The sequence below is a fragment of the Heterocephalus glaber genome, unplaced genomic scaffold (assembly GCF_053883595.1).
Source record: "Heterocephalus glaber isolate CG9 unplaced genomic scaffold, H.glaber_assembly_v1.0 deba00001666, whole genome shotgun sequence".
Classification (NCBI taxonomy): Eukaryota; Metazoa; Chordata; class Mammalia; order Rodentia; family Bathyergidae; genus Heterocephalus; species Heterocephalus glaber.
In genome coordinates, this window is record NW_028258406.1 from 20,676,521 (window position 1) to 20,689,522 (window position 13,002).

The 13,002-nt window shown below is 37.3% G+C and overlaps 1 pseudogene; it reads right to left on the reverse strand.

Annotated features, from left to right (window-relative positions):
- Positions 1–1,876: 1,876 nt before the first annotated feature.
- On the reverse strand, positions 1,877–2,984 carry LOC101720264 (ribosome biogenesis protein BRX1 homolog pseudogene; annotated as a pseudogene).
- Positions 2,985–13,002: the final 10,018 nt, after the last annotated feature.

The following is a 13,002-nucleotide window of genomic DNA, read 5'->3' on the forward strand; positions in this document are numbered from 1 at the left end:
AAGACAACTTTTCTTTTCCATTAAGTTGACTTGTACATTTTAGGTATACAGTACAGTTACATTCATTATTGAGATCTTGTAGCTTTACATGCTGTATATTGGTTCTTATTTTTTCCCCATTCCTCTTCCCTCCCTTCACCTCCTCCACCCTTCCCTATTTACAAAGACTTTGTTTCCATTTTTTCTTTTTCTCACATTTTTTCTTTTCCCTTTTTTCCTTTCCCCTACCCCTCCCACTTCACTCACTCCTTGAGACCTTTTCTTCTATTTTACATTATCAATCATACATTTTGAACCTTATTTACAACTTTTGTTTTTCACACCAGAGATACTATTCAGTATTTATATATGTGCTATTCTTTTATTTCACTAAAGAGTATGTCCTCAACGTGCATCAATTTAGCTATAAATGTCTCTAGTTTCTTGTTCTTTATGGCTGAGTAGTACTCTGTTTTATAAAAAAAAAACCACACATCTTCTTTATCCAGTCACCAGTTGATGGGCATTAGGGCTGTTTCATCTATTACAAACTGTGCTGCTATAAACACGGGTGTGCGTATATTGCTGTGGAATGATTCTTTTAATTCTTTTGGGAAGATACCCAGCTGAAAAATAGCTGGATCAAATGGGACCTCTAATCCTAGTTCTTTGAGGTATCTCCATATTGATTTCCACAGTGGTTGCACCAGTCTGCACTACCAGCAACAATGGAGAAGGGTTCCTTTCTCCTCACAATCCCCACCAGCATTTGTTATTGGTTGATTTCTTGGTAGCACACATTCTTTCTGGGGTGAGGTGGAATTTCAGTGTTCTTTTCATCTGAGTCTCTTGAATGATGTTGAACATTTTTTCATATCTTTATTTGCTGCTTTTACTGCTTTCTCTGAGAATTGTCTGTTCATTTCAGATGCCCATTTTTGAATTGGGTCTTCATATTAGGTTGACCTAATGTTTTTGATTTCATGATATATACTAGATTGTAGACCTTTGTCTGAGAAATAGTTGGTAACATTTTTCCCTCACATTGTAGGTTGTCTCTTAGCTCTGTTTGTGGTTTCCCTTGCAGAGCAGCAGCTTTTTAACAAGATGAGATCCCAGTTGTTGATTCTTTGTGCTAGTTCCCATGCTACTGAGTATTTGTTCATAAAATCTTTTCCTATGCCAGTGTCTTCAAGGGTTTATCTAACTTATCTTCCAGCAAGTTTAGTGTTTCTGTCTTAATATTTAGATCTTTAATCTACTTTGATTTTAGTTTAGTGCATGGTGAAAGAGAGGGGTATAGATTTAATCTTTGGCAAGTTGAAATCCAGTTTTTTCAACACCATTTATTAAAGAGGCTATCTTTCCTTCAGCGAAGATGTTTGGCTCATTTGTCAAAGATGAGGTAGCTGAGTATGTCTGGAGTTGTGTCTGCATCTACTAATCTATTCCATTGTTCTTCTGGTGTCTTTCTTTGCCAGTACCATGCTGTTTTTATCACAGTGGCTTTGTAATATAGTTTCAAGTTGGGGATTGTGATACCCTCTGCCATGTCTCTGTTGCCTAGAATTGCTTTTGCTATTCTAGGTCTCTTGTGATTCCAAATCAATTTTTGGAATGTTTTCTCTAGTTCTGTGAAATATACTGTTGGGATTTCAATTGGGATTGCATTGAATCTATATAGCAGTTCTGGAAGTATAGCCATTTTCAATATATTTGTTCTTCCTACCTATTAGCAAGGGATGTCTTTCCATTTTCTTTTTTTTTTTTCTTTTGGTGTTACAGAGCTTTATTTAGAAAAAAGATAAACACCACTGATTCTAAGATATTTTTTTTCTTTCAAATGGCACACTAATTAGACATAAGGTAATCCAAGATAATAGGTGTATCTGCACACTGAATACAAAATAAATATACAATATTTGGAAAACTTGTTATCCATTGATTCATTTTTCATTTCCACTGTTCATCTTCTGTTTCAATTTTCTTTGCCTTTTGTAAATCCTTTTTCTCCTTGCTTTCAAATTAACTATTGTCTCTGGTTTTACCCACTGTATTTCTATTGGTTTTTCCTCAGCTGGTGTAACAAAAACATCTTCAGTGGGATAGTGTGGAAGAAAAGTCTTTGACTCTTTCTTTCTCAGTTTCTGCACATCTTTTATTTGCTGTTTCTCTTTGTATTTTGAAGCTGTGATGGATCTTATGATACACTGATGCATGCTTGGTGATTGATAGTGAGGATTTTCATATAAAGTTGGTCCTCCAAAACTTCCCTGAAAAATCTTTATCAGACTTAAGACAAAACAAGGTCCTATTTCTACAAGTTGAGCATCTTTATCTATGACCTGAAAGTTCCAAAACCATATCCTATTATACAAAGTGGTGAAAGTAAATACATGGTCCACAATTGGCTGCTTTTGGGATGATATCATGGCATACTAAAAATCTGAATTAAGAGTTCTTTCAACAAAGCATAGTGTGGCAGTTCAACAAAAGCAAGGTCAAAAGACAAAATCAGCTGAGAACCTTTCAAACAGTTTACAGTCATCTTCATTTCTGCTAGGGTATGAATATTTTGAGCAAGGAATTTGGCAGATGGCCTATGAGGTGAATTCAAAAGCCACATATAAAGATCTTGTTTCTCTTAGCTTACAAATAGATCCATTTATTGCAGTTTTTCATTTCACAGACCTCATTAATCAAAAATAATTTATCTTTATGATCCATTTTAGAATGAGGCATCAACGTTCTCAAGTCTTGCATTAAATGTCTTATTCTGAAATTTATTCCTCTGGAAAAAGAGATGAGAATCTGTTCCTTTTTTTCCACTTGCTCTTGCAAATGGGGCCTGGGATGTTGTCCTCCTCTGCTTCCTCCATCTCTTCTGGCACAACCAATGATTTACCTGGAGGCTCCACATCTTTTTTGTTTCTTTTTGGCTTTTTCACCAAAACCAGCAAGTCCCCACGCTGCTTCCTCTTGGTTGCCACCATCTTACCTCACCACCTTCCGTTCCATTTTCTTATACCATTTTTGATCTGTTTTTTCAGAGTGCTGTAGTTTTCAATGTAGAGGTCTTTTGCTTCTTTTGTTAGATTGATTCCTACATATTTCATTTTTTGGATGTAAATCCTCTGGATTTCTGCTGGATCTGTTGTGACTTCACCTTTTTTGTTTCTAATTTTATGGATTTGAGCTTTTTCTTTCCTTTTTTTTTTTTGATAATGTTGGCTAAGAGTTTATCAATTGTATTTATTCTTTTGAAAAACCAACTCTTTGATTTGTTGTATCATTCTCTTAGTGTCCATTGCATTGATTTCTGCTGTGATCTTTATAATTTCCTCCCTTGTTTGAGATTTGAGTTTGTCTTTCTCTTCTTTTTCTAGGAGCTTAAGGTTTAGTATTAGGTTTTTTATTTGAGCTTCCTCTGTTTTCCCAGTATGGGCATTCACTGCTATGAATTTCCCTTTTAGAACTGCTTTCACCATGTCCCATAGATTCCTGTATGTTGTATTGGCATTATCATTTAATTGTAGAAACTGTCTAATTTCTTTAATTTCCTCTGTAATCCATTGATTGTTCAGGAGAGTCTTATTAAATTTCCATGTGTTTGTGGAGTTTTTGTAGTTTCTTATGCTATTGATCTCCAGTTTAATTACACTGTGGTCTGATAACATACAAGGTATAACTTCAATTCCTTTGCATTTACTTAGACATGATTCATGAGCTAGCATATGTGTTCTATTTTGAAGAATGACTCATGTACAGCTGAAAAGAATGTGTATTCTGATTTTGTGGGTTAGAACACTCTGTAGATGTCTATTAAGTCTGTTTGTTCCAAAGCTTGGTTCAGTTCTAGGATTTCGTTGTTGACTTTTTGTCTAGGTGATCCGTCTATTTGTGACAGTGGGGTATTGAGGTCCCCCACTGCAATTGTATTGGTTCTTATTTGGTTTTTCACATCCACAAGTATTTGTTTTGTGTAGGTGGGGGTATTAGTATTTGGTGCATACATATTTATGATTGTTATCTCTTCTATTTGGATTGTTCGCTTTACCAGGATGTAGTGTTCTTCATTATCTCTCTTAAATAGTTTTGGTTTAAAATCTACTTTGTTTGCAATTAAGAGAGCTACCTCTGCTTTTTTTCCATGCTCCTATCACATGGAGAACTGTTTTCCATTCTTTTACTTTCATTGTATGAATTTCTTTTTGAACTAGGTGTGTTTCTTGTAAACAACATATTACTGGATTTTGCTTCTTCATCCATTCTGCCAGTCTGTTTCTTTTGATGATGAGTTGAGCCCATTAACATTGATGCTTATAATTGATACATATTGACTCATCCTTGTCATGATATTTTAGTGATGTTGGCTCTTTCATTTTTTTTTACTCCCCCCGCCCCCACTTTAATTTCTTGCCTTGCCTGGTGGATTTGCTCTGTTGGGCCTTGTGGACTTGTGACCTTGTCTTTTTCTAGGCTATTGTTTAGAATTGTTTGGAGTGCTGCTTTGGTATTCATGAAGTTTCTCTGGTTTTCTTTGTTGTGGAGGTATCTTATTTGCCCATCAATTTTGAAAGATAGTTTTAGAGGCTACATCAGTGTAGGTTGGAGGTTGTTTTCTCTTAGGGCTTAAAATATCTCACTCCAGACATGCTTTGACTTGAGGGTTTGTGTTGAAAAGTCTGCTGTAATTCTGATGGGTTTTCCTTTCTATGTGATTTGTTTCTTTTCTCTACTGCTTTTAGTATTTTGTTCTTCTGTTGGGTTTCCAGGATCTGGATTATTATATGTCTACTTGTAGATATTTTTGATCATGACTAGTTGGAGTTCTATATGCCTCACTTATCTGTATGTTAAATTCTTTCACTCTGGGATGTCTTTTATCATTAATTCTGTGAACAGTTTTTTATGTCATTCATACTTACTCCTGCTTTTTTTGTGGATTCCTATCAGTCACATTATTCCTTCTGTCATCTAGGAGCTATTGGATTGATTTCTTTTGGTCCCTTATATTTGTAAGAGTTCTCTCTTTTCAGGGTCACTGATCCCAATCCTGCCTTCTATGTATGATATTCTGTCTTCACATTGGCCCATTCTGCTGCGAATACTTTCAAAAGAGTGTTTTTTCCCATCAACTTTATTGATACATTTTAGGTATAGAATACAGTTACATTCAACATTGGGATCTTCTACCTTTAGATGGTGTATCTTGGTTCTTCTTTTCCTCCGATTCCTCTGCCCTCCCTTCACCCTCTACACCCTTCCCTATTTACAAAGACTTGTTACCATTTTTTTCCTTTTCCCGGATTTTTTCTTTTCCCTTTTTTTCTTTCCCCTGGCACTCCCACTTCCCCTATACCTTTAGACTTCTTCTTCCTATTTCACACTATCAATTAAAGTTTTAGATTTTCGCACCAGAGAAACTATTCTGTATTTACACATGTGTGTCATATTTATTTCACTTAAGAGTACAGCCTCCATGTGAATCCACTTAACTATAAATGTTTCTAGTTTCTCATTCTTTACAGCTGAGTAATACTCCAATTTTTAAAAAATATTATTTTATTGGTATATTTTAGGTATACAATATAATGACATTTATCATTGGAAGTTTTCGCATTTACCTAATCTCTCTTAGTTCTTATTATTCCCCCTTCATCTGCCCTCCCTTCAACCCCTCCATCCCTCCCTATTTACAAAGACTTTGTTTCCATTTTTTTCATTTTCTCATATTAATTCCATTCCCTTCTTTTCTTTCCCCTACCCCTCCCATGTCCCCTTCCATTTTGTCCCTTTTCTTCCTATTTCACATTATCTGTTATTCCTTTTACTGCTTATTTACACTTTCAGTTTTTCATACTAGAGAAATTATTCAGTATTTATACATGTGTGCCCTATTTATTTCAATTAAGAGTATCACCTCAATGTGCATCCATTTAGCTATAAATGTCTCTAATTTCTCATTTTTTATGGCTGAGTAGTACTCCATTTTATAAAAAAATCCCCACATTTTCTTTATCCAGTCTCCAGTTGATGGGCATTTGGGCTGCTTCCAAGTTTTAGCTATTACAAATTGTGTCGCTATGAACATGGTTGAACATATATCACTGTGGTATGATTCTTTTAATTTTTGGGGGAAGATACCCAGCAGGGGAATAGCTGGGTCAAATGGGACTTCCAGTCCTAGTTCTTTGAGGTATCTCCATACTGATTTCCACCATGGTTGCACCAATCTACACTACCACCAGCAGTGGAGCAGGGTTCCTCTTTCCCCACAGCCCTGCCAGCATTTGTTATTGGTTGATTTCATGATAGCAGTCATTCTTGCTGGAGTGAGGTGGAATCTCAGCATTGTTTTCATTGGCATCTCTCGAATGAGGAGTGATGTGGAGCAATTTTTCATATGTTTATTTGTTATTTTTACTTCTTTGTGTGAGAAATGTCTATTCATTTCAGATGCCCATTTTTGGATTGGGTCTTTAAATTTGGGAGGTCTGATTTTTTTTAAGTTCGTTACAAATTCGAGATAGTAGACTTTTGTCTGAGGAACAGTAGGTGAAGATTTTTTCCCACATCGTGGGTTTTCTCTTCACAATGCTGGTGGTTTTGGTCTTTTGTGTGTTGACCTTGTAACCAGCTACTTGACTGAATTTGGTTATTAAGTCTAGAAGACTTTTGGTGGAGTTCTTGGGGTCTTCTATATAGAGTATCATGTCATCTGTAAATAATGACAATTTGACTTCTTCATTACCTATCTTTATTCCTTTTATTTCTTTCTCTTGTCTAATTGCCGTGGCTAATGTTTCCAGAACTCTATTGAACAAGAGTGGTGATAGTGGACATCCTTGTCCTGTTCCTGATTTTAGTGTGAAGGATTTCAGTTTTTGACCATTTAGTATGATATTGTCTGTTGGTTTTTCATAGATGGCTTCTATCAGTTTGAGGTAGAGATGATCTATTCCAATTTTTTGAAGGGTTTTTATCATAAATGCATGTTGGAATTTGTCAAATGCTTTTTCTGCATCTATGGAGATAATCATATGGGTTTTTTCCTTGGCTCTATTGACTAAGGATTTTTGCATCTATGTTCATTAGTGAGATTGGTCTATAGTTCTCTTTTTCAGTTGGGTCTTTCTCTGCTTTGGGGATCAAGGTGATGCTTGCTTCCAGGAACGATTTTGGGAGTGTTGCTTCCCTTTTAATTTCATTGAAGTGTTTAAAGAGTAGTGCCAGGAGTTCCTCTCTAAATGTCTTATAGAATTCAGCAGTGAAGCCATCAGGGCCCAGGCTTTTCTTAGTTGATAAGTTTTTAATTACATTTTCAATTTCATTGGTCGATATTGGGTTGTTCAAAATTTTTAGGTCTTCTTCATTCAACTTTGGTAATTCATATGTATCTAGGAATCTATCCATTCCTTCTGTGTTGTCCATCTTACTGGCATATAGGCATTAGGTAGTGATGATCCTCTGGATTTCTGCTGGCTCTGTTGTAATTTCTCCCTTTTCATTGCTAATTACACGGATTTGGGCCTTTTCTTTCCTTTTTATGATAAGGTTGGCTAAAGGTTTGTCAATTTTGTTGATTCTTTCAAAGAACCAACTCTTGGCTTCATTGATTTTTTGTATCATTCTCTTAATCTCCATTGCATTTATTTCTCCTCTGATCTTTATAATTTCCTGCCTTGTGTGAGCTTTGGGGTTGTCCTGCTCTCCTTTTTCTAGAAGCTTGAGGGTTAGCATCAAGTTATTTAATTGGACTCATTCTGTTTTCCTAATATGCACATTCACTGCAATGAATTTCCCTCATAAGACTGCTTTCATTGTGTCCCGTAGATTCCGATATGTTGTATTGTCATTGTCACTTAATTGAAGGAACTGTCTGATTTCTTCTTCTTTAATTTCCTCTGTGATCCATTGGTTATTCAGAAGTGTGTTGTTCAATTTCCACGTGTTTATGAAATTTTTTGAGTTTCTTTTGCTCTGGATCTCCAATTTCATCGCACTATGGTCTGATAATATGCAGGGGATAACTTCAATTCCTTTGCACTTACTTAAATATGTTCTATGTGTGACTATGTGGTCCATTTTGGAGAATGACCCATGTGCAGTTGAGGAGAATGTGAATTCTGATTTTGTGGGGTGGAAGACTCTGTAAACATCTGTTAAGTTCATTTGTTCAAGAGTTCGATTGAGTTCTAGTATTTCATGACTTATTTTTAGTCTAGTTGATCTATCTATTTGTGACAGTGGGATGTTGAGGTCCCCCACTACAATTGTATTAATGTATATCTAACTTTTCATGTCCGATAGTGTTTGTTTTATATAGTTGGGTGCACTAGTGTTTGGTGCATAGATATTTATGATTGTCATCTCTTCCTCTTGGATTCTTCCCTTTCCAAGGATGTAGTGTCCTTCTTCATCTCTCTTAGTCAGGGTTGGCTTGAAATCTACTTGATTTGCCAAGAGGATAGCTACTCCTGCTTTTTTTCACATGGAATATTGTTTTCCACCCTTTAACTTTCAGTCTATGAGTTTCCTTTTGAATGAAGTGTGTTTCTTGTATGCAGCATATTGTTGGATTTTGCTTCTTGACCCATTCTGCCAGTCTATTTCTTTTGATTGGTGAATTGAGACCATTAACGTTGATGGTTATAACTGAAACGTATTGACTTGTCATTGCCATGACTTTTTCTTTTTGTTGGGTTCTCCCCCTTCACAGTTAATTTCTTGTCATGCCAGATGGGTTCATTCTGCTTTGCTTCCTGAGGTTGTGATCCTCAATATCTGTTCCTAGGATATTGTGTAAAATTCTTTGGAGTGCTGGTTTGATATTCACAAAGTTCCCAAGGTGCTCTTTGTCATGAAAGTATCTTATTTCTCCATGAATTTTGAAAGATAGTTTTGCAGGGTACATCAATCTGGGTTGGAGGCTGTTTTCTTTTAGGACTTGGAATATGTCACTCCAAGCTCTTCTTGCCTTGATGGTTTGTGTTGAGAAGTCTGCTGTGATTCTGATGGGCTTTCCTTTGTATGTGATTTGTTTCTTTTCTCTGACTGCTTGGAGAACTTTGTTCTTCTGTTGTGTTTCTGGCATCTTAACAATTATATGCCTATGTGTAGTTTTTTTTTTGATCAAGGCTATTTGGAGTCCTATATGCCTCACTTATCTGTATGTCAAGCTCTTTTCCCCTGCTTGGGAAGCTTTCTGCCATTATTTCTGTGAAGATTTTTTTATGTCATCTGCACTCTCTCCTGTTTCTTCATTGAGCCCAATCAGTCTTATGTCATTCTTTTTTGCATCATCTAGCAGCTGCTGCATTGATTTCTCATGTTCCCTTATAATTTTGAAGCAATTTTTCTTTTCCTGGTCACTAATTGCAATCTTATCTTCTATATCTGAAATTCTGTCCTCACATTGGCTCATTGCTGTGTAGACTTTCAATGGAGCTTTTCATGTCCTGGAAATCTATTTGCATCTGTTTTATGGATTCCATTTGTTTCTTATGTTGGGATTCCATCATGTTCCTCAGCTCCTCTCTAGATTTATTAATCATGTGTTGCACTAGGGACACAATTTCTCCTGTTATCTGAGAAATTATTTCTGATTTCATTTTTTCCAGATCCCCTTTTGTTGCCAGTTCAGTGGGTCCAGGTGGTTGAGTATCAGAGTGTTCCATCTCATTTCCCTTTGGGGTGGCTGTAGGTGATCTGGAAGTCTGTTTTTGAGACTTATTTACGTGTTTTCTCATTTCAACTGTGGCCGGGGGGCTCTTACCGCCTGCAGGGATTACCTCCTCTGAGCTGGGTGAGGTGGGACAGGGGCTGGGAGCAGCGGTAGGGATGGTGACCCAAAAGCCCTTTCCTGTGGGCTGGGAGCAGCCGGAAGGATAGTGGCTGGGAAGCCCCTTCCTCTGGACCAGAAGCAGTGGGATGGTGGCTCAGAAACCCCTCCCTCTGGGCCGGGAGCAGTGGGAGGGATGGTGTCCCGGAAGCCCCTTCCTCTGGGTCAGGTGCAGCAGGACAGAAAGTGGCCCAAAAGCCCTTTCCTCTGAGCTGGGAGCAGCGGGAGGGATGTTGACCATGAAGCCCCTTCCTCTGTACCAGGAGGAGTGGGATGACAGCTTAGAAGCCCCTACCTCTGGGCCGGGAACAGTGGGACTCAGTACCTTGGTCTGGTGGTCTGTTGTCCTCTGTGTCTTTGTAGTGTGGAATCAGGTGGCTGCCTGTCTGCAGCGGGGTGATTCGTTGTCTTCTGCATGACTCAGGACCTCGGTAGGGCGTGCACAGACCTGCCTGTCTGCAGAGAGCTGATTCAGCGTGTTCTGTGGGACTCAGGACCTAGATAGGGCATGGGCAGACCTGCCTGTCTGCAGTGCGCTGATTCGGGGTGTTCTGTGTGACTCAGGACCTAGTTAGGGCTTGGGCAGACCTGACTGTCTGCAGTGGGGTGATTTGGTGTCTTCCGCAGGACTGAGGACCTCTGTAGGGCGTGCACAGACCTGCCTGTCTCCAGCGGGCTGATTCAGCGTGTGTTCCGTGGGACTGTGGACCTCGGTAGGGTGTGGGCACATAGGTTCTTTAAGTAGATATTGATTATCCTCTGGATTTCTGCTGGATCTGTTGTGACTTTACCCTTTTCATTCTTAATTGCATGGATTTGATCCTTTTCTTTCATTTTTTTGATAAGGTTGGCCAAGGGTTTATCAATTTTATTTATTCTTTCAAAAAGCCACCTCGTCCATTCATTGATTTTTGTATCATTCTCTTAGACTCCATTACATCGATTTCTGCTGTGATCTTTATAATTCCCTCCCTTGTATAAGCTTTGGGTTTGTCTTGCTGTTCTTTTGCTAGGAGCTTAAGATTCAGCATTAGGTTGTTTATTTTAGTTCGCTCTGTTTTCTTAGTGTGGGCATTCACTGGTATCAATTATCCTCATAGATCTGCTTTCATTATATCCCATAGATTCCTGTACATTTTACTGCCATTATCATTTAATTACAAAAACTGTCTAATTTCTTTTTTAATTTCCTGTTACCCATTAGTTCTTCAGGAGAGTGTTATTCAATTTCCATGTGTTTGTGAAATTCTTGTGGTTTCTTATGCTATTGATCTCCTGATTAATTGCCCTGTGGTGTGATAATATACATGGGATAACTTCAATTCCTTTGCATTTACTTAAACATGTTCTATGCGGGAGTATGCAGTCTATTTTGGAGAGTGACCCATGTGCAGATGAAAAGAATGTATATTCTGATTTTGTGGTGTAGAACACTCTATACGTATCTATTAAGTCCATTTTTTCAAAAGCTTGCTTTAGTTCTAGTATTTTGTTGTTGATTTTTTGTTTAGATGATCTGTCTATTGTATTAAGGTCCTCTACTAAAATTGTATTAGAACTTATTTGATTTTCCATGTTCCTTAATATTTGTTTTGTATAGTTGGAAGCATTAGTATTTGGTGCATATATATTTATGATTGTCATCTCTTCCTCTTGGATTGTTCCCTTTACAAGGGTGTAGTGACTTTCTTTGTCTCTCTTAGTTTTGGTTTGAAATTTATTTTGTCTGTAATTAAGATAAGTACCCCTGGTTTTTTCTGGGTTTCTGTTGTGTGGAAACAGAACATCCTTTCCATCCTTTTACTTTAAGTCTATGAGTTTCTTTTTGAACTAGGTGCATTTCTTGTATAGAGCATATTGTTTGATTTTGCTTCTTAATTCATTCTGCCTGTCTGTGTTTTTGATTGATGTGTTGAGCCCATTAACATTGCTGGTTATCACTGATATGTAGTGACTTATCCTTGTCATGTAATTTTCCTGTTGTTGGCTCTTTTTTATTTTTTTCCCCCTCTCCTTTTAATTTCTTGCCTTGCCTGATGAATTCGCTGTGTTGGGCCTCATGGAGTTGTGATATTAATTGTCTTTTTCTAGGATAATTTTTTAGAATTGTTTGGAGTGCCACATTGGTATTTCTGAATTTTCTCAGGTGTTCTTTGTAGTGGAAGTATCTTATTTCCCCATCAGTTTTGAAAAATAGTTTTGCAGGATACATCAGTCTAGGTTGGAGGTTGTTATCTTGTCTAACTTGAAATACCTCACCCCAGGCTTTCTTTTATTTGAGGGTTTGTGTTGAAAAGTCTGCTGTGATTCTGATGGGCTTTCCTTTGGATGTGATTTGTTTCTTTTCTCCAACTGCTTGTAGTATTTTGTTCTTCAGTTGGGTTTCTGGGATCTTCATTGTTATGTCTATGTGTAGATTTTTTTTTTTTATCATGGCTAGTTGGCATCCTATATGCCTCACTTATCTTTATGTCAAATTCTTTTGCTCTGTTTGTGATATTTTTTGTCTTTAATTCTGTGAACAGTTTTTTTTTTATGTCACTTGTACTTTCTCCTGCTTTTTTGTGGATTCCTATCAGTCTTATATTATTATTCTTTGCATCATCTAGGAGCTGTTGGATCAATTTCTAATGGTCCTTTTCTAGTTTTAAGAGATTTCTTTTCATGGTCACTGACCACCATTCTGTCTCCTAAATCTGATATTCTGTCTTTAGATTGGCTCAGTCTGCTGTGTATACTGTCAAGAGTTTTTAATCTCTTGGATATCTGTTTGAATTGTTTCATGGATTCCATTTCTTTTCTATGTTGGGCATTTGTTGCTTCCATTTTTTTCCTATTCTGGTATTCATGGCTTCCAACATGGTCCTGAGCTCATGTATTTTTTTATCTGTTTCTGTTCTAGAGTGTCTAATCATGTCTTTCATTCTGCTCATAATCTCTGTGGTTATCTGGGAAATTATTTCTGTTTTGAATTTTTCTAGAGCCTTATTCTTCTGTTTTGTTACTTCCTGTGCTATCAGTTCAGGGTGTCCAGGTGGTTGACTACCAGATTTTTCCACCTCATTTCCGCTAGCATTTGCCTTTGGTGAGCTGGAAGTCTAAGTTTGAGCCTTGCTTGGGTGTCTTCTCTTCCTATTTTTGTTGTTCATACTGTTTTTGGTTTAAATCCTGGGTTGATA